This window comes from Periplaneta americana, chromosome 4 (assembly GCF_040183065.1).
Source record: "Periplaneta americana isolate PAMFEO1 chromosome 4, P.americana_PAMFEO1_priV1, whole genome shotgun sequence".
NCBI classification, from domain to species: Eukaryota; Metazoa; Arthropoda; class Insecta; order Blattodea; family Blattidae; genus Periplaneta; species Periplaneta americana.
In genome coordinates, this window is record NC_091120.1 from 72,900,448 (window position 1) to 72,923,464 (window position 23,017).

The window sequence follows — 23,017 nt, forward strand, 5'->3', positions numbered from 1 at the left end:
GTGAATACGTATGAAATAAAATTAATATAGATCTATTTCAGAGCTACAGTATGATTTTCTAACAGTATGAATTATGAAAGGAAACCCAATAAAACCTCGTTCTATGATCCATTAACATAGTTCTGATTTCTCCACATTTATTCAGTACCGATCACCGTAGCGAAATATAACGGAATTTTCTCACCTCCGTAGCGGATTTCGTGTTTCTGGAGTTAGCCACACTGCATACCCGCAATGAGACGCCAGATCGGGACAGAACCACAGGGCAAGCGGGCGGTGTTTAATTCTGGTGTCAGTTTTGGTGAAGTGCTGTCGTCGGCACTGGCACAGTCATTCCTAATTATACTTTCGGCAACTTTGTAAATTGTGAGTTACTTTTTACTTGCTAGTAACTATAGCGTTTTAGTAAATTTGACTTCATTAAATATATATTACAACTTTTTTGGTTTCTTAATGTGAATTAACAACGGAGTTAGTATATGGATCGTATTGGTTGTTTCTGACGTAAGTAAATAACTGAAGCCAATCAACCACAGTGCAGACGGACAGAGTTAAAGGAGGTAATGCGCAACGTTTCCCTTGGAATGCAAGTGCAGGTAATGTATAATTATGTCACATATATCTATGTAATCAATTTCTAGCGTTAACTTTCTCAGCTATTTTCGTACAGAATCTTCTCGGCGTTGGTCACATTTCAACTTGAAAAAGGCTAAAGTTTGGAAGAATAAGTAGTCAATTTCAATTACCACGGCATGGCGCGTCCTCAGGTTGCGGATAGAGGAGACGGCCTCCAGATATGGAGGGTAGCTGCGAATATATTGAATAAGCAGTCGTGGACAGCCGATAAGGGGTGTTCCTCCAGCTTGGGGGTTGGGCGAAGGGCTAACAACCCCTTCACCGTAAAAAACAACTTGTTACGTATCCCTATAAATTGGAGATTTATCCTTCGAAGAGGTGGAAAAATTCAAATACCTTGGAGCAACAGTAACAAATATAAATGACACTCGGGAGGAAATTAAACGCAGAATAAATATGGGAAATGCGTGTTATTATTCGGTTGAGAAGCTCTTATCATCCAGTCTGCTGTCGAAAAATCTGAAAATTAGAATTTATAAAACAGTTATATTACCGGTTCTTCTGTATGGTTGTGAAACTTGGACTCTCACTCTGAGAGAGGAACATAGGTTCAGGGTGTTTGAGAATAAGGTGCTAAGGAAAATATTTGGGGCTAAGCGGGATGAAGTTACAGGAGAATGGAGAAAGTTACAAAACACAGAACTGCACGCATTGTATTCTTCACCTGACGTAATTAGGAACATTAAATCCAGACGTTTGAGATGGGCAGGGCATGTAGCACGTATGGGCGAATCCAGAAATGCATATAGAGTGTTAGTTGGGAGACCGGAGGGAAAAAGACCTTTAGGGAGGCCGAGACGTAGATGGGAGGATAATATTAAAATGGATTTGAGGGAGGTGGGGTATGATGATAGAGACTGGATTAATCTTGCACAGGATAGGAACCGCTGGCGGGCTTATGTGAGGGCGGCAATGAACCTTCGGGTTCCTTAAAAGCCATTTGTAAGTAAGTAAGTAGTCAATTTCGAGCATCGAACACACTAATCTGTCTTCGGCATTACTTATGTCCCAGCCACTACAGGAACTTGATAAAATACCTTGAAAAATATCTTGTATTTATAGTTGATTAGTATAAATTGATGTGATCACTGGGAGAGCTGTATGCACACCCAACCTGCCCTGAATACGTTACGTACAGTTACCCTGAAAAAGAATGAGACGATTCTTGGTCGTCGGAAGTTAAAGTTCTACAGCGCGGTTCACTCGATATCGACGTAGGGATACATAACATGACAGATAGTACAAGAATTGTTACAAGGACCACAACAAGGACAAGGACCAGAATAAGGATCACGAAGAAGACTGCCATTTAAGGCCAGGATTTCACAACATAGCTCGAGTCCCAAAATATCATTGCTTCACTGTACCGAATGGCAAATGCCTGCTAAGGGATCTACATTCTGGACTGCTGCTATCACTGTCTTGTCTCGGTAGCTCATATAGTAGCGTGCCGGTTCCATTGTATAACCGAAACGTCTCGTGTTCGATCCCAGGTAAAACTTTTTTTTTATTGAGGTGTAATTAATTTGTTCAGAGTTCCTCGACTGTCTAATTTGTCGAAAAATATGGAATAATTTATGCCCAATTTCTGGGTCTTACAAGTGGGCTGAACCTCGTCAAAAAATAAATCTTACTTGGAAGTTAAAAGTATTCTTCCTCAAACAAAAATCATAAGAAACAAAAAGAGACCTGTTAACTTAAAATCTTGTCCACATGCCATCAGCTTCTATTACACCTCTAAGTCGATCCGGCATGGATGTCACGAGATTGTGGAATAAGTTCTGATCCCCGGCGAGATCTTCCCAGGTGTCAACAACTTGATCCCACAATTCGTCTCGATTTCGAGGGCGTCGGTGGGCATAGGTGGCTATCCTTCTCTTTTTCAATTCCGCCCATAAATTTTCGGTGACATTCAAATCAGGTGACTTCGGAGGCCAATTAATGATTTCGATCTCGGGTCTCCTTTGAAACCATCTTTGAATGCTTGCAGCATAGTGCACGGGATGGTTATCCTGCTGGAACAGCAATGTTCCTTCGGGAAAACGTTCTCGGGCGGAGGGAAGGAATATATTTTCCAGAATGTGCTCGTAAGTTTCCGCATTAAACCGGCCATCGATGCGTTCTATAACGCCAGGTCCATCGTAAGACATCCACCCCCAACACGATATGCTAAAGCGCCCCGATCTTTCACGTCGGTGTACATAGCGCTGATCATGTCGGAGACCATCCTCACGATAGACACGGACAGGACCTTCGTAATCACTCGAGATGGTTGTTTCGTCGGAGAAAATTACATTTCTCCAATCGAAATCCACTCGATTGGTAGCGAAGGCAAGACGGTCGACAGCTTGTGCTTCCCCCAATATTTCCATTTGCGCAGCCCTCCGGCTCCTAATACCGCTGCTCCTCAACCTGCTGATCACAGTCTGTGAAGAGCCGGGAAAGTTAGATGCTGCTCTTATTTCGTTAGCAGTCAGAAAGGGGTCCTGTCGAACTGTCTCGAATAAAAGAGCATCCTCTTCCAATGAAGAAATCCGCGGACGCCCAGGAATAGGGCGATTTTCGACCTCCCCAAAATGTTGGTAACGATGAACCCATCTCGCGGCTGTACTTCCAGGAACACCGACCAAACGGCCAGCAGATCTAGCCCCATATCCAGCCTCAACTAGAGCTATAACTCGCTGTCTCATGTCACGTCGGTTCGCCATTACGATAAGAAATGAGAGATGACGATAATACTTTAGTGTAGACAATGACTATTTAACATGATATAGAATTATTGAAATAAGAGGCATCTTGCATAGTAAGAGTTAATAAATCAACCCTAAATTAAATATCTAAATAACAGGATATAACAGGAAGTCCAATTGTTGCGAAACTAATCAAATTAAATCTAATTACATTAAATAAACAAACCCCAAGTTATGACACCACATTGCTACAGCTAAATTGTATGTTATTAACATAAGCATTGAATAGGTCCGTGGTTGTGCGTTGGACGACAAAACCAAACATCGAAAGTTCGAATCTTGCCGAGGAATGTAACTTCTTGCTTTTTATAATTTAAATCAGACTTATAACTACAATCATTCATATTTCTTACACTATTTATTAATATTTATAGCCAACATTGAATTTGTAAAGAAAAGACTTTAGAAATCTCATATCGAATTTGTGATCTGTAGTGACATAAACATAGATTATCTCTCGGAACTTTTCCGTAAAAGTAAATTAAATTCACTCCTTGAAACTGGAAACCTTATTCGTAGGGTCATTTTCCCATAGCATACAAGCTGAAGTAACACAGCCATTGATAAACGTTTTGTACACAGAATTAGACTGAATTCCTATTCGACAGAACCTATAATCAATGGCTTGTCTGACCATGATAAACAAATCCTATGTGTTTCCAATGTCACTGAACAATTTCAAAATATTAATTTAAAAACTAAGAAAGGATCGTAATTGCTGTATCTAGTGATTATTTACATTTATGTCTAAAAATGAATCTTGGAAAAACATATATGATACTGGTACTACTGATATTAAGAGTAAATATATTGAATTTTTCACTTAATTTCATAATCACTTCAGTGGATGTTCTCCACTCAATGTTGTGAAAAAATTCAAAAGTTAAAACATGTAGATAACGCAGGGACTTCAAAATCTCATGTATTAAAAAGAAGAATCTATATGTAATGAGTTGCAATGTAATGATCTTCATGTTCTTAAATACTGCAAGAAGTACAGTGTAATTTATCAAAAATTATGAAAGAGGGAAACAGAATATATTTGAGTAGAAAAGTACAAAATTCAGATAATGCAATTAAACCTATTCGTAATATTATTAAATTTAAACTTGTAGATATCCTAAGAAAGAAAATATTTTTTCATTAAAACCAATGATTATAAAGTAGAGGATCCCAAATCTATTGCAAATTCTTTTAACGTATTATAGTATATAGTACAGAAATATTATTGACAACTTAAACATTCAAGATTTTGCAAAAGATACTGCAATTGGTTACTTAACAGATGTATTTAATAATTATTATTAATATATGTAATTAGTCAATAACTGCAATAGTGCTTATACATTCAATCATAACATGAATAAAATTGAATGCAAACACGTAGATAAAATAGTTAAAATTAACTGCAGGGGTGAGAATGAAATAATCCAAAGCCATACTTTTAACAAAAATTGTTTTTTGCGAGTGCATTTCTTACACATATGGGAAAGCTATTAATAAATTATTGTAATAATTACTCAACAAATGACATAGCCTAAGGACTCTAAACCTTTGTAAGAGTTTGTCTATTATTATATATTTTTTTAATTTCATTTTAATTGTTAGTTTTTAATATATATGCATTTACATTGTATATATGTGTGTGTATAAATGCATTCATTAGATTAACGTTTATAATATTATAACTTGTAATTTTGTATTGTTTGCTATCATTAACACTTAATCTCAGGACTTTGTAAAACTATATTTCAACGTGACTTAGCTATTTCAACGTTATTTAGACAAAAAAAATTGTTGTGTAGACTAGGAATCGAACTCGCACTCTTCTACACAACACGCAGGTCTTACCGTCTGAGCTATGGAAACGACATGAAAGCTTTCCTTTCTGTGCTGAGTGTCGATCTAGTCATGAAGGTCCATTGTCGATTTAACTACACGATTTATGTATATATTTATCTTTTATTTAGGTAATATTATCATATTTTTTGCAGTTTTTTTAATTGAATTTCGGAACGATGCTAGTAACAAACCAAATAGCCTGAATTTAAGTAACTCAATATTCGTTATCTTGTGTATCGGTGCTCTGGTCTCCGATCATGCGCAGTGTCTTACATCTGAGACTTAGGAATATTCAATCGTCTCATCCTTTTCCAGGGAAACTGTACATTACTTATATACGAAAATCGTCGCGAGTGAATGAAGAGTGGGTTTTAGTATCGCCAACACACTAATACTACACACATAATCAAACCTAACCTAACCTCTCTCATAATACCACACACCTAATCTATGTTTATTTATTTTAGTAGGTTATTTTATGACGCTTTATCAACATCTCAGGTTATTTAGCGTCTGAATGAGATGAAGGTGATAATGCCGGTGAAATGAGTCCGGGGTCCAGCACAGAAAGTTACCCAGCATTTGCTCACATTTGGGTTAAGGGAAAACCCCGGAAAAAACCTCAACCAGGTAACTTGCCCCAACCGGGAATCGAACCCGGGCCACCTGGTTTCGCGGCTAGACGCGCTAACCGTTACTCCACAGGTGTGGACACACACACCTAATCTAACCTAACCTGTCACACAATACACACCTAATCTAACCAAACCTAACCTGTCACATAATACTACACATCTGTAGTAAAATTCCTCACATTTAGTAAAATTTCGTTTACATATGTTGCCGGCGCTGCTTCTCGTGTTGGTAGCCATCTAGTGAAAGTGGATCGTAATTCGAGAAAGGAAATATGGCGACTTTCATAAATAATTACATTTAGTTCGTCCATTGTATATTTTGTGATATTAATTCCATAGTATATATATTACAATAAGAATTGAAATTTGTTGTGATTATGATAAAAGTATTGAAAATTTATATATCGTGCCACATTGGCAGTGATAAAAGTGTGCAATATTCGTTCATTGGCTGGTGGATACTCTATATTGACCGTTCCGTTAACTTTGAAAGTGGGAGATAGCATACGTCCTCAGTTCACGTAGTAAACTTTTTTGCCCAACATAGTGCAAGTAGGTGATAGAGCTCATGCGTATCACTCTTTCCCTCATTAGATACAATATTTAGGTATACGCCAGTGTACGGTTTTCATTTTTCGTAAATTTGTTACTTATATCACTGTGTTTCTAACGGCCTCAATTTTGTGACATTTTTATTTTAATGTCAGGAAAGTTCTCTCAACATTACCCATTTCCATATAATATTTAAAAGGCATGTTGGTCCGACAAGTTAACATGTAAATGAAAATGAGTAACATAAATCCTTCAATAAGTGCCTATTTTTAACCTAATGAGTAGTACAAGAATTGCATTAGGTTATACATATAAATATATACCCTATGACTAGCGCTTTCGCCAATTGGATGGCATCTTCAGGTCTAATTAGCATATTATGATGCTTTTAACATAAAGACATAGATGAAATGCAACATAATAAATAGTGATAAAAATGCATGACGTGAGAAATATTATAAACAACTGCACAAACTGAAGGCAAAGTGATGATAATGACTTGAAAACAGGCGTGGTGGTTGTAGTAATTCAACCTCTATAAAGACTAGATATTAAAATACAGAGTTTATGCCTTGAATAAAAATCTGTAAAAACATGTGTGAAGCTTACGAAATATAAAAGAGACGGTTAAAAGGGTAAAAAGTTGCAACAGTCATCACGACGTATAGAATTGTAGCGTGTTGTGAATCTGTAAGAATAAATAAGAGATGTTTAAGCAAAAGAAAATTATGTAGCGGTAAAACACGTACGAAATTTTTAAGCTGTGGGAAGAATCGATGTTACATGGCCGGTGGTTCCTTTTAACCGTGCAGTTATAATTTAAAATTCGGAAATTGTGGAATGTTGCCTCATCGCTATGAGACGCTCCACAAACCCGTCTTTCTTCCCAAACCCTTGAAAACTTCATGCGAAGTGATACCCAGCTTCTTGATTGGGGTCTGAGAGCTGTTAAAGTTGATATTTATACGGCTTCATCTGTAAACATTTCAGTAGCACCTTCTACACTGTCTTCTGTGGTATTCCCAGCTCACGAGGGGCTTTCTGCAAGAACATTCGAGAACTACGTCACACGCGAAACACGTTCAATGGAAAGTGCAGAACATCTGGTCTTTTTCTGTAGGCATAAACATTCGTGACAGATTGAGATGTCACTTCGTCATCGACGTTCTGGTGGATATCTCCTTTCCAAATTTAGTTCTAACGTTGCACAACCATTTCTATCGAATTGCAAGATGCAAAAAAAAAAATCTGCTCAATTAAACGCCATAGTTCCATTGATGCTATCAACTAGATAAACTACAATGAAAACAAAACAAAACCGGTAGGACTATTCTTACACATGTCACCTGATTCATCATAATTAGAGTTGCTTCGATATTTTCATAGAATATGAAAGTAGGATATCCTAGGTAGAAATCATCGTAGAACCGGTAGAATTGACCAGAAAAGAAACTTGAATGTATGTATGGGAATCGCTGTATGTGTGCATATATGGAGTACTGTCATGGTAATTCTTTTCTTGGCTATACGCTCCACCCCTTGTTTTCTCCCTTGAAATATATTTTACCCTCTCTCTATATCTCCGACTGTCATTTAATGCTTTTTTTTAATATCCAAGAAGTAAAGAAATTGTTATACTTCACATTTCAATTATACAACAAGTTTGATTTAAAGAATACACCATGTAGCACCACCGTAGATGCACACTTGTCTCGATGAATCATGGAGTGTGTATTTGCAGCACTTCTTGTTTTTTTTTTTTTTCCAACCATTATTTTATATAATTCTGGATTCCAGTGCTGCAGAGGTGAACAATTTTTGTTTATGAACATCAAACAAAATACATTAGGAACAGCAAGAGATGATCTAAGATCTGTACAGATCTCCGCATACAAAACTTAGATACCCATATGCCGTATGGCTCCAAAAAGACAAAATTTTCTTTTCCCCATACGATTAATTAAAAAAATTGTAGGTTTCCATGCGGTATATGGCCCCGTATGGCCTCCAGATACACACACACACACACAATATATTCATTAAGGCTTACAGAATCAAATAAGGACCAACTAAATGTCTTTGTATGACACTCAAATATGACTTTAAGCTGGTTATGAGTGTTATAAAATTTACTAGTGTGAATTTTACTTAAGTTGTATGTATAAGACATGAAACTCTAAGCTAGAAGCTAGAAGTTCCAGACGTGTGGAAAGAATTTGTGTTGCTTCTCTTAAACAATCACAGACATTTTCTTACCAATAATTGTGTTTGACAGATTGTGAACATATGCTACACTTAAGAGGATGTTTTTCATACTAGTGAATATTGCATTATAGTAAATCGATCCGCAATATTTGCATTTGGCCCCGTTCTTGTTGTTGATGGTTTTTGTATCATACAGATCTCACAATTTAGACCTAGGGCGGATTCTAAGGTCCTTTACTTGAACAATGAGACGCTTCTAGCTATAGAGATCCTTTATATACATTCAATTAGCTTCTAGAGCTTTACGAGTTCCAGAACATTGTATACTATAAAAATCTAATTCTAATAAGGGGACACTAATGTGCCTTTTTAGGTAACTCTTGGAACTTTACGGCTTCCAGAAAGACCGTATTCCAGAAAAATCCTTTTCCCGTGAAAGTATAGTCTCCTTAAGGACAAATTTCCATGCTCAGGACTAGAATCGAACCCTGGGATTTCATTATTTGTAGTCATAAATGCTGACTGCTAGATGAGGTGTGTGAAGTTAGACGGAAAAAGTCAATTTCTACGCGTAAAATGCGTAATTTATGTTAGAAATATAAGAAATTTAATAAATTCAAAACTTGTTGTGATAAATAAAAAAAAAAACAAAGTTTTAAATTATTACTCGAATTTCCAGTGTAGGCCTACCAGTAAGCATTATTTTTTAGGTAATTCATCGAGCTCTTCATATAAAGTCTTGATAAGCTGACACCACACAGTGTTTCCGCGTGTTCCTTAGCTACTCGCCGCACCGATACAGATCCAAGTGTTCACTAGTCATCTGAGGTTTCTAATGGTTTTCGTCATTTTGTCATTGTGTTTTCCATGATTTCCTCCGACATTTTTCTCTTTATATTTTTTTACCGAACTCGATGACTGCAGACTACCCATAACTCTCCACTTCACCTGACAGAGACAGTAATGCTACGGACCGATACGAGTACACAGGTAGGCAAGCACTGTTGAGTGAGGGATTGTATAAGGCACATATCTGCTCTGGCAGGTATAATAGCTTTCAGCTCTCGCTAGTCGTCTGAAGTCCATCACTGATGCACAGTGCCTGACTGTGTTTGTTTCTAAAGCAGAGTAAGCGAAAAGGACATGGGCGGGGTTATCTCCTTTCCTCTTCTCTTCCCCTTTATGTCCAGGGGTGGGATAGTGTCTTTATGTACAACGACGAGGAAATCCTGTTCACAGAGACCAATATTGAAAGAGAAAACTTAAAATTTATTGTCCTCTGAGAACTCTTTGTGCACACTTTCCCAGAGGCAGTAACTTTGATTTTCTAGATTGTTCGCGATCATATTGTAATCTCATAGTTTAGAAATTTTAAAAGAATGCTTTGAATAATCAATTTCAATTCATAGCATAGTTTCCAAGCGTTCAGTAAGAGTTTATAACTAGTGATTTTGGAGTTCGTTAGATCTTCCATTAAAAAAATAAAAATTGAGGACTGTAAGCAAATACTGTAGAGAACTAATACCGGAAAGCAACGCGATTAACATGGTGTCGGGCGCGACACGAGAACACTAGCGCTGTGTAGCGGCTTGGTTTGAACAATGCTTCCAATATGTATTGCTTCAAATACCGTACGAAGCTCTCTACAGTATTTCATTGCGTACATATCTAGGAAGGGTTGGGAGGAATTGTGGTAGGCCTATACAGTATTACATGAGAGCTAAAGAAATCATTACAGAACGGTCAGATTTACATTCTCGTTAATTTAATTGTCATAACTATTGAACTAACATTATGATGCTAATAATAATATTATAAGATGTTTTAAAAGAGATATCACATTGGTGAAAAACAACATTAAAGCTACAGTGCATACTTCTTAATTGTCCCATTAGCTCTCTATTCTCCAGGTTACTGATGCATTACTTTTTTTAGCCTTTCTGTTCTTTTTTCCAGTCACTGTTCTACAACTTATTCTGTCACATTCATATTTTACAAAAAAAATTGATCATTACGTTAAGGAACTTATTAACGAAAACATGTTTACAATCTTTACATACTGAATTAGTTTGATCTATTTGTTCAAAAATAAGGGTCATTATCTTGGTTTTTACACCTTGTCTGCTTGATGAAAGAATTTTTCTGAAGTACGTGTGAAATGTTGATCGAATAATTTTAGATAAAGAAACTGAATAACTTGTGGGAATTAGAAAATTAGCACTGTCATACTTTTTATTTGCAATTTGCTGATAAATGCCTGTCAAGTTTTCAGATTTGAAACTAGCTAGTTCCAGTTTGCATGTCTCATGTGGTATTCTGCTACAAGCCCACCCTGTCACATATGTTAGTGCATTATCTGGAATCATACACTGATCATGACTGTCCTCTTCAAGTTCAGCGGTTTCTACAAAACTGTTTTCTGTTGCTGGATAATCACTGCAGATTCTAAATGAACTAATCTCCTTCTTCGTAACTAAAAATTCACTGACTTCAATTTCACAGTTGCCTTTCTCTGAAGGTGTTAAGAGCTGGCAGCTCATAATTCCTCTGACGGCAGACTTGAATTTACAGCTGTCAGGGGTAATGTTATTACCACCCTTAGAACTCACAACAGAGAAAATATTTTCAATACAGTCTTGTGTTATACGTTTTTTAAGCAGGAACCGAAAGTTAAAATTTTGTTCCAACCCTTAAAGCAAGGAGGGTTTGTCCTTTTTTCGCTCAGAATTTTCAGTTTTGAAAACAGACTTTCCAGTTTTTGTAGAGTCGTCCAATGACAAGTAGTAGCTTGTAAAGCCCTGCGTGAGGATTTAGCATCGTTTGTGGTCGATGAATTAAAATAGTCAAATCCACGATCCACTAGCTCTATAAACTCAGCTGTTTGAAGAGCTTCTTCAGGTAGTGACTGAAACGATACATGAGTTTTTATGGCCTTGCTGACTGAATGACTTAGCACCTGTGCAGCCAGACAAACCCTCATGGGCGAGAAAGATGGAAGTTCTATATGTTTTTGTCTCAAATTTGGGCATAATCGAGGATTCATATCTTTATCCTTATTATACAGTTGCCACTTGTATACTTCATCTTTGTACGAAAGGTCGTGCCGCTTAAAGTTGTTCTCCATCTATTTCAATAAATGGTTTATCAACCTCGCATCCCAATAAATTCCTCATTCTAATATTACTGGCTGCCTGATCACTAACGACTACTTTAGGAAAACAGCCACATTTCCTAACCTCGCGGATGGCTTCGGAAAGAAGATCCTTTATAACATCACCGGGCGTGGAATTATTAGATAGGAAATATCCTATTATCTGCTTGTAGTTGGTTTGCAAGCCCCTAATCATAAATACTAAAGCCTGATTTGCGGGTTTCAATTCTTCACTTTTTGTTTCATTTTGACTCTCGTACGGTCCAAATTCTACAAAGCCATCGAATAAATATAATTTTGCATCATACGAGAAACTTTGTTTCAAAGATATCTCGTCAAGTACAATGGAAACAACTCTCTGAGCTGGTGTCAGACTTCTCGATTTTATCTTAAGAAGTTGCATTATTGTCTCATTGAAACCTGGACCAACACCCAATTGTTGCAGCCAATTACGTAAGGAGCGAATAGTCGGCAAACAGAAAGTCTTCCTCAAGTATCGATATGCATTCGGTGAAGCATAATGCAATGCCAGTGCGAAATATTTGTCATACACGGTATATCGCCTTCCCATAGGTTTTCTTTTTCTTAGCTTCAACTGAGATTTAAGAAATGAATCTTCTACCAGCAATTGAACACATTCTAAAGATGAATGAGATTTTTTAAATTTTTGTACGTCAGCTCTTAGGGTTTGAATGAGTTTCCTTTGTTTTGACATAATTTTCTGCGCATTCCTTAGTTTGTTAGTAAGAAATGTATTTTTTTCTCAGACGAAATTTTTTGTCTTTTAGGAGTTCTAGCATTCTCCAAGTTATCTATAACAAGATAAATTTTGTGCTTTATAAGGCTTACAATATTATATTTCGAAACATTTTATATTGCAATCATATTTGCTAGCATCACAGCCTCTTAGACAGGCAACTATTCTTACTTCTAGCTCGCTGCAGGCAGCACAAGAAATGTTTCGATCTCCTCTCGCACGGCCGACCCTCTCGTCAACTTATTCAAACCTTTCCGCTTGGAGCGCTGTTAGTCGATGTCGCACATATGAGAGCTAGCTTTCCGGTATTAGTATCTACAGTATTTGCTGTAAGTTCTACACAGGAAGATCTTTGCAAAGTAAATATGACGAACTTGGTTCTATTCCCACAAAACTTGAAATAAAATCTGCGTAAAATCTACATTTTGTGGCTCGAATTAAAAACACAGCAACATCGCATCTTCAAGCTCAGAGAAGAGCACCTACTTATTAATTTACTTCTATGAAAATCATTAATTACGCCGCATAAAAAATCGTGTAAAAGATTATTTTCTACGCGGCGTAAATTACGTTTAATTTACGTAAAATATGTGTCATATAATTTACGCCTGCTGCTAGACTACGTAACCGTTATAGAATCTGCTTATTCTACTTAATAATTTTAATAACACTGATAGATAACATCGCCAGTTGTATATGCATCTGGCAGAACCTTGGTGTACCTAACAGAGTGCTGCATTGGAGTTAAATCGCTCGCTTGAACTCGGTCGAGTGTCGCACCCTCGAGTGAGATACGATCGGTCGTGATACGCTAGTAATAAATAAAAGCACAGTACAAGATCATCTCACCGACATGTCTTATCTTGTATCGAAGGCGACAGATAAGATACACATATGTTTTGCTCACACGGTAAAAATAAGGCTTTATTTTCTGCGTTTATGGCAAACGCTTAATGGAACAGTCAATGGAACGTACCAAAACAGGAACATGAAGTTATAAATAATATTGTATGAAAAACTTCGATATACAGTTATTATTTTCTAATTAATAATTATTCAATATTTGATTTACCACATATATAATATGTCAGGTCCACACATAGTGTTCCGCCTATATACTGCGACAATGTAGAAACGTTTCGCAAAATATTATTGATATAGCAGTAGATTAATAACAATATAATAATAATAATAATAATGATTTATTTAACCTGGCAGAGTTAAGGCCATACGGCCTTCTCTAACACTCAACCAGGAGTAAAGACTGCGTTACAAAAACACTACAAATTTACAAATTACACTACAATTTTACACACAAAATTGAATAAGATAATAATAATAATAATAAAAAATAAACAACAAATAAGAAGAAATCGCACATAATATATAACATACAGAAAGAAAGAAAAAAGCATAATAATATGTGAACAGCAGGTCAAAATAAATGAGGCATACAAAAAAAAAAGACAATTATTCATAATAATAATAATAATAATAATAATAATAATAATAATAATAATAATAATAATAATAATAATAATAAAATAAGAATAGTAATAATGATGATGATGATAATAATAATAATAATAATAATAATAATAATAATAGTAATATTAGTAATAAAATAGTGCAGTACAAAGTATACAGTGAATACAATATTTCTAAGTACACACAATAAGGAAAATTAAGATTATATATAGCTCAACTTATTACATTAGAGATATAACATTATCGGAAAATATGAAAACAAAAATATAAGATAAGTTGAATATCATTAGAACATAAAAAAAATGTGAAAACGTGGAAACATGCAATACAACACTTGTCATAATAGTAAGTTAGTTTGGCAACTCGTCATAAGATAATTTTCTAACTTGGATTTGAAAGAATTCAATGTTCGGCAGCCCTTGACTTCAGGCGGCAGAGAGTTCCAGTGACGAGAGGTAGCAACAGTGAAGGATGAGGAATACAGAGACGATGCGTGAAGTGGAATTTCTAGCGTGTTATCGCGTTGTGATCGAATATTAATATTATGATAGCGAGAGAGAGTATGAAATCGAGTGAATAAATAATAGGGGGATAAAGAGTGCATAATTCGATATAAGAGAGAAAGTGAGTGCAGATTTCTCCTCTCATGTAACCTAAGCCATGATAACTTCTTGAAAGAAGGTGAGATATGATCATAGTATCGAACATTACAAATGAAGCGGACGCACGCGTTATGAACACGCTGTAGTTTCTGAGCGGAATCAATCCTGAGATCACTGAACAAAACGTCGCAATAATCGAAGTGAGGTAGAATGAGTGTCTGTACCAGCGTCTGTTTTAATTTAGATGGATAATGATACAATCTTTTTAGTGAATGGAGAATAGAGAATGCCTTCTTACATGTATATTTAATATGCGTATCCCAATTGAGATTAGATTCGAAATGTACTCCGAGATTTTTGACGGTAGAGCTAAACGGGATGATTGTTTTATTCAGTTTCACAGGCGGAATATTCAGGTCGTTGACTTCAGGAATTAATCTACGGTTCGCGAACAGAATAGCCTGTGATTTACATGCGTTTAGGTTAAGCCCAAATTGTTGAGACCAGGAAGAGATGGAATCAAGATCTTCATTCAGACTATTAATGCTATCGTTTAGTGCGTCGGGACGGGCTGAAATATACAATTGAACGTCGTCTGCATATATTTGATATCTGCAGTGCTTAAATGAGTTGGAAATTCCATTTATATAAATAGAGAAGAGCAAGGGGCCTAATACTGATCCCTGAGGAACTCCTGTATCTACAGTACGCCAGGATGAGAAACGATTATTAGATATGACACGCTGCTGGCGGCCAGTAAGGTAGGAGTACATCCAGGTGATAGCACTATCAGAAAGGTGTAGCGTTTGTAGTTTAGTTAATAGTAGATCGAAGTCAACAGAATCAAAGGCTTTGCTATAGTCCAATAAAACTAGTACAGTAGCCTGTCGTTTATCCATGGCTGCGCGTATGTCCTCAGTAACATTCAACAAAGCAGTAGAAGTGCTATGGCCATTTCTGAATCCTGATTGTAAAGGGTCTAAAAGATTAAATTCTATTAGGTAATCTGACAACTGCTTATGAATGATGCGTTCCAGAGCTTTAGATAAAACAGGAAGAATGGAGATTGGCCTATAGTCTTTTGCAGAAGTAGGTGAATTTACTTTAGGAAGTGGGCGTACCAAGGCTGTTTTCCAGAGTTGCGGATAAACAGACGTGATAATTGAAGAATTGAAAATATGAGTTATTACGGGAAGCACGACATCGACTAACTTATTGATAAAGACTATGCTTATGTTATCAGTGCCTTGTGCTTTAGATTTAATGCTTTTAAGAGCCCTTCTTACTTCAGAATCAGTAATGTGCGAGAAGAAAAATTTTTCGCGAGAAGGTGGAGGATTAGCTAGGAGAGTATTAATTGTATTTCGTTTTGACTGTTTTTCAGGTCGTATAGTGGGAGGTGAGGTAAAGTATTCATTGAGTTTATCAAGCGGTATGTTTATAACTTCAGCTTCTGATGCTTTCTTCCCTACTCCCATATCACGTAAGTTATTCCAAAGACACCGAGGGGGAATGGACGGGTCGACGAGACTCAGGGCGTGACGGCGTTTAGCATTCCTAATGCTTTGTGTGGTTTTGTTTCTAAGTTTTTTGTAGTTGTTAAAGTTTTCGGCAGATTTGTTGTGTCTGTACTTCCGGAAAGCAGCGTCACGTGACGTCATAAGATTACGAATACTGTCATTCAGCCATGGGGCAGGTCGGTGAGTGACACGTCTCTTCTTTAAAGGTGCATGTTTGTCGAATAATTGTATTACCATGTCATTAAAGGTGGCAACTTTTTCGTCAACTGTAATTAAATTAAAAATAGTATGCCATGGCATTTGTAGGGCGTCAGAAATTAGTTGGTCGTTGTCAATGCCTTTTAGATCTCTGTAAGTAATTACCTTAGCTGCATTTTTTGGGCACTGAAGAGAGTACTCGGCAAAAATAAGATCATGACCAGATATTCCCGGAACTGGTAACTGTCCTGAGGTTAGAATTCTATCAGAATTATTCGTAATGATTAGGTCAATTAAAGTATCGGAAGTAGGTGTGTGGTGTGTAGGATTGAGTGGAAGAATTGTTAGATTGAAAGTTTCGAACAAATTACGCAGTTGATTAGTCCCATACGCAGTTGATTAGTACAGAGATAACGTCACAGAAAATATAATAAAACGAATAATCATGCTGCACAACTGTTACAGACGCAAAGATTGATACACTAATTATTAGAGATTATTATTATTATTATTATTATTATTATTATTACTAGAAAACTTAATACAGTTCTTGCATTATCTGATTGTGTTCTCCGTTTATAATAATTACATTTACATCCAATAACATCTATCAGATGTGGCAAAAACAAAATCACTCCTATGTGGGGGGGGGGGGAACATTTACCTACAAAATGTATATTACATTTTAAAGCAAGTTTTGTAGTTGTACTATGGAGAGGTTAGTTAAACACTGCAAAGTTTTGAAATGATAAATATCTATGATGTTACTACACAGTTCATCACTGTAACAAGAACGAATGTCTAACGCTCGGCTTGTACCGTTCGAGGATTTATCGCTCGTGACAATTTTACCCATCATGCATGTGCGCTACCTATCGGATTATGCTATGAACTACTTGGCGCTCGAGCGAAAACGTCCGATGCAGACCTCTGGTACCTAAGGTTGCATTGCATTCTACGAATGCTGATAGTAAAACTGCAGTATTTTACACTGCCATTTCATATCCTACGGTTGTCTACCTAACTTTGCAACACTAATCATAGTATATCCGCCAGGCTATGTGCTATAAATTACTGAAAGAGGGACTTACTTTAGAGACTGGGTGTGATATGTGATCCCTATTGTAATATTTCAAAATATTTGAAATCATTACATTTGGTGTGGACACCTATATACAGAACGTTGGCTTACATAATGTAGGTCTACCGTGCGGGAAGAAGGCCATGCAACACGTGGCAAACCATCTTTCGCACGCTCAACGGCTCAACGATCCAGTTTAGTCTCTCTGTAGAAGTGGTTGTAGATTAGCTTACTCATATGGAATCACAGAAATTTACATTAGAGCAAAGGATAGTTATGTGCAATAGAAGTGATATAATACAGTTATATGAATACTTTTTAATGATTGAATAAAATTAATAAAATCGGTTAAAAACCAGACATGTTTCGGAGGAATGCTCCTCCATCTTCAGTGGTAGTACCACGATTGTAATAAGAACATAAATTGTGTAAAGCTCGTGGTTAATAATATTTTGTTTTACAAAGATATATAATTTAAATATCAACAATTGTTGAAAATAAAGTGACCTAAGTGTTGTTTAGTACAAATGCATATTATAAGCTTAAATACAAATTAAATTGATTAAAATAGTTATTTAAACAACTTTACAAATGCAATATCTAATAGCGAAATTATATATATATATATATATATATATATATATATATATTATATAGAGTACAAAATGATTAACCAGAGTATATATAAATACTGTATGATGTTGAAATTAACAAAAAGTAATGTTAAAATGTCCAGATTATTAAAAATGAAAAATATGACAAAACCTGAGTATTAATCATTTCAAAATATTTGGTAATTAAGATTAATGATGAAATTAGAATGAGGAAATAGACATTTAAGATATCTTAAAAATATTATTAAAAATGAAAAATATGACAAAACCTGAGTATTAATCATTTCAAAGTATTTGGTAATTAAGATTAATGATGAAATTAGAATGAGGAAATAGACATTTAAGATATCTTAAAAATATACTACCTAAAGATAAAACTTGTGTTTATATTAATAAGTACAACTTATGTAATTTAATCAGAGCAAAGGATTTTAATGGTAGAGACATATGCGGAAAAGAGTGGTTGCAGAAAGTTAACAAGATGATTTGCAAGAACATTTTCTAATGTTACCGTTTCACATATCAGCAGCAGCAAATGCGAACAGCACTCCTAAATCTAAACTCTTCACTAACACAATCAGAAGAATAACACGCAATCTAATAATAATAATAATAATAATAATAATAATAATAATAATAATAATAATAATAATAATAATAATAATAATGTTTTATTTTCGCTGGCAGAGTTAAGGCCATAAGGCCTTCTCTTCTACTCAACCAGCCTTAATCACTACAATACATATTTAAATTACGAATATTTACACTATAGCAATATTCTTCAGTTATGTTAACGACTAGTAGACTACATATTCATTTAAATTTAGATAAACCTATAAGGTAAAGTAGTAACTTAATTTATGAGGTAATTTAATTCAATCAATTATAATTAATTTGAGGTTTGAGATAGCTAGTAAAATGATGAAAATTAATTTAATATAAGCTTACTAGAACTATGTTACAGGCAGAAAAAAAATATATATATATAAATCTAAAATATATTTCTATAATGAGAATATTAATGTAATTGTCATTAGAGGTTTTGTAAATCTATTTAGAGAAATTAATGATAATAATAGGAATGGACAGATGTTAGTTTCATTATAATATGTAATAAATATTAATCAGCAATTAATTTGTTAAGTAAGAACTTATGTAATTTTGACCTAAATGAATTCATTGTCCAACAACCCCTTATATCACTCGGTAGCGAGTTCCAATTTATAGCAACTGAAACTGTATAAGATGAAGAATATAAAGATGTCTTGTGGTAGGGTATAATGAGTAAATTGTTCTGATGAAATCTTGTACTTAGCTGATGAATATTCGGATAAATTTTGAAAACGAGAAGTCAAATAGATTGGGGTAGCGGTGCGCAGAATTTGAAATAAGAGAACAAGAGAATGCAGGGCTCGTCGATCGCTTAGCCTTAGCCAAGACAGAATTTGGAAAGACGGGGAAACATGATCATACTTACGAATATTAAAAATATAACGGACGCACGCATTATGCACACGTTGTAGCCTGCTGCTCAAATTTGCATTTAGGTTACTTAATATAATATCGCATCACGAGTGTTTGTACAGGGATTAATTTTAATTTATCAGGAAGAAAGTGCTTCAGTCGCTTTAATGAGTGAATAATAGAAAATATTTTTTTGGAAGTGTGATTCACTTGTTCATTCCATTCCAGGTGACAATCCATATAAATACCAAGGTTCTTCACAGTCGAGCTGTATGGAATAGTAGTATTATTTACAATTATCGATGGAAAATTTTGTTTGTCACACTTCGATCTTTGATGTTCTATTAAGATAGCCTGCGATTTATTTGCATTTAGATTAAGTCCGTGCGTTTTCGACCATATGGATATGGAATTCAAGTCATCATTAACTTTAGTTATAGCGTCATTTATGTAGTTAGGTCGGGTATGCAGATAGATTTGTATGTCGTCAGCATAAATATGGTGTCGACAGTATGTTAGATTACAAGAAATATCATTAATATAAATGGAAAATAGTAAAGGTTCTAGGACAGAGCCTTGTGGTACGCCAGTCTTCGTGGTACGCCAAGTGGAATAACGTATTAATAGACATGCACTGTTGGCGTTCACGAAGGTAGGAGTCCATCCACGCTAAGGCATTATCAGAAAAATGTAGTGCTTTTAATTTTACAATTAGTAAGTCAACGTCTACAGTGTCGAAGGCTTTGGAGTAGTCTAACGTCAACACAACCACTTCTAGATGTAAACACTTCACTAACACAATCAGAAGAATAACACTCAAACTAACGTCAACACAACTACTCCTAAATCCTATACTGCTTGGTCACCACGTTTCTTACGGAACGAAAATTAGTTAAATATGCATTTTCATTGAATTCAAGCTACACGACCTGGAACGGATCCCTTGTCAGTCAGTTTAAGAGAGCCTTTCGTCCACTACCTTTTGTCCACAATTTGTTTCGTCCACTCACTTTCGTCCACGTTCTCTTGTCCACAATCGATTCGTCTATTCAATTTACGTTCATCCATATATTTTGTCCACACCTTTTATGTCCATAACCTTTCGTCCATTTTAAGAATACATATTTGTGTTTCCCATCTACAATTACAATACCGGAAACATGGTTATGAAATGTGTACGAAGCAGTCTTGAGTGAGGAACAGAAGATTAACAAGGTTGGCATAGTAAATTAAAAAACTCATGGTTGTTCATCATCCTAGCATTTGGAAGTTTTTGAAAGTCTTGCTGGATGAAAGGAATCAAATGAGCAGGTGATTACTCAATTGTTGTGAGGACACACGCGAGTCCGTGCACCATTAAGTCGGACATTGCTATGTCGATGATCATGAACGCATCAGGGAAATGGTTACACGGTATGAAGACTACAAGAACGACGGCCGGTTGGAAACATATGAGAGGAATTTCATACAGATTAAAAATTAACCCTGCTGAAGTTCTTCAGGAAGAAGAAAATGATGACTATTCATGTTTTTAATACAAACATGTACGTACATTGTAATTGTAATTGTAAATTTAATACTAACTTAATTGTAATTTTATTGTTGATATTGTAGTTGGAATCTCCTGGTAGAGGGGCAGAGAAGGCCTGACGGCCTTATCTCTACCAGGTTAAATAAATAAATACTACTACTACATTTAACAACACATTTAAATTTAAATAAATTACTTTTTCACCAAATGAATTGTTTCATGTTTCATGTCATCTATTTTTTTTGTCACGGTGGACGAAATAGTCAGTGGACGAAAGCATAATGGATTAATCATGAAAATGGACTAAATGGTCAGTGGACAAAACTTAATGGACGAATCATGAAATGGACAAATATGTCAATGGACAAAACAAAAAGTGGACGAAACGTAGTGAACCAAAGGACCTATAACGCACCTTAGCGGTATGAACTTAGGACGATGTGGTTGGAGGCCCCTATTGGGTGAGCGGATGAAGGGTCACATGCGGCCGATGGGCTGGTACACTCTCATCCTCATTCATCCTATAAATACAGGGTGCACAATAGGCCTCAGTGTGGCCGACGTGCAAAGAGTCGTTCTAAGCCGCCGTGACATAATCTAACCTATCCTAACCTACCCGGTGCGGTGAGGGCTGAAGATAACGAGTCTTTTAAGGACGATGACATCCACAGCCTAGCTTCACGCTATTGTTCAGAGCTTAATGATATCCGTTCGCATTCTCCGTAATAAAAATTATGAACATGTTGAAAACTTCTTCTCTACAATAACAGAGCTGATTCCAATGAAAATTACTGTATATACGTAATTTAAGTTAGCCAGTGTCCAAGCAATTACTTTCCATTGATGCCTCCTGCTTGGGCCACCCCTTTTGCTGAATCATTAAAATAATTATGCTAACGAAAAAAGTGAATTTTACCTCCAAGAAACAATTTATATGTATTATGTATTGTTACATAATCGAAAGGACCACGGAAATAGCGTTAGAGGACCTTGGATTGAAAACTACTGCTATAGGCGAAGACAGCATTTCTCAAACTTTTTTGAAGTGGGGACCACCTTTTTAAGTCAGAACAGTTCCGCGGACCACCTTCCTCTTGTGTCCTTGGAAAGCAAATTTATCATTTTTGTAGCATATTTTAATACCAGTATACTTATATTTTAAAACAGAATTAATTAATTAACATTAATTCATATAATTTTATATTAATATTAACTAATTAAGTTAATGTTAATAGAAAAAAATCATTTTCGTTTTTTAATAAATCAAGGCTATTAGAGATTGGACAAAATCTTTAACTTCTTAACTAAACAAACTAAATAAACGTCGGTGCTCATATTAATGAGATGAATAAGCCTGCCAATTCTAGCACAGTTGTTTTATATTTGGATGTATGCTGGTAAGCTTAAGTCGGAGATTGTCACATACATCGAGTCGATTTCGGTACTTTGTTTTTATTAGAGTTAGTGATGGAAACCCTTTCTCACACAGATACGTAAAAGCAAATTGAATTATAATCTGTAAAGCATCATTGTACAATTCACTATATTCTCTTTTCACTTGTGATGGGGTCCAGAAATTAACCATACCTTCCGCTTGGAATTTCACTTTAAGTCCGGTATCATTCGATTAACTGTTCTCTTTCACTCAATGAAAGTTTGTTATTTTCAATATCGCAATGAAATGGATCACGAACACATGAAAATTCGTCATATTTACTTGGAAAATAAGTTTAAAATTGTGACCTCGTAGTTTCGAGATGCGAACATATGTCATTGCATAATTCTTTTCCAATAACGAAATCATTTTCGACCAAAAAAGACTCTAGGGTTGGAAATAGTGAAAAAAAAATCGTCTGTTTTACGGAACTGACCCACAAACCAAGTTTATTTTCTCATGCACATTGAGAACAGTCAAAGAATTACCTTGTAGAGAGAGATTTAATTCGTTTAATTTTGAGAATATATCTGAAAGATATGCCAATGTACTTAGT

General features: G+C 35.6%; 1 protein-coding gene across 2 annotated transcripts in view; it reads left to right on the forward strand.

The window, feature by feature from the left end:
• Positions 1–215: 215 nt before the first annotated feature.
• LOC138697922 (uncharacterized) overlaps positions 216–23,017 on the forward strand; it is a 48,812-nt gene continuing 26,010 nt past the window's right edge. Inside the window, exon 1 of one of the 2 annotated variants that reach the window (XM_069823526.1) lies at positions 216–596. The gene's annotated coding sequence lies outside the window, so the exon portion shown is untranslated. The remainder of the gene's footprint in view (positions 597–23,017) is intronic. The other variant, XM_069823527.1, reaches the window with a different exon arrangement.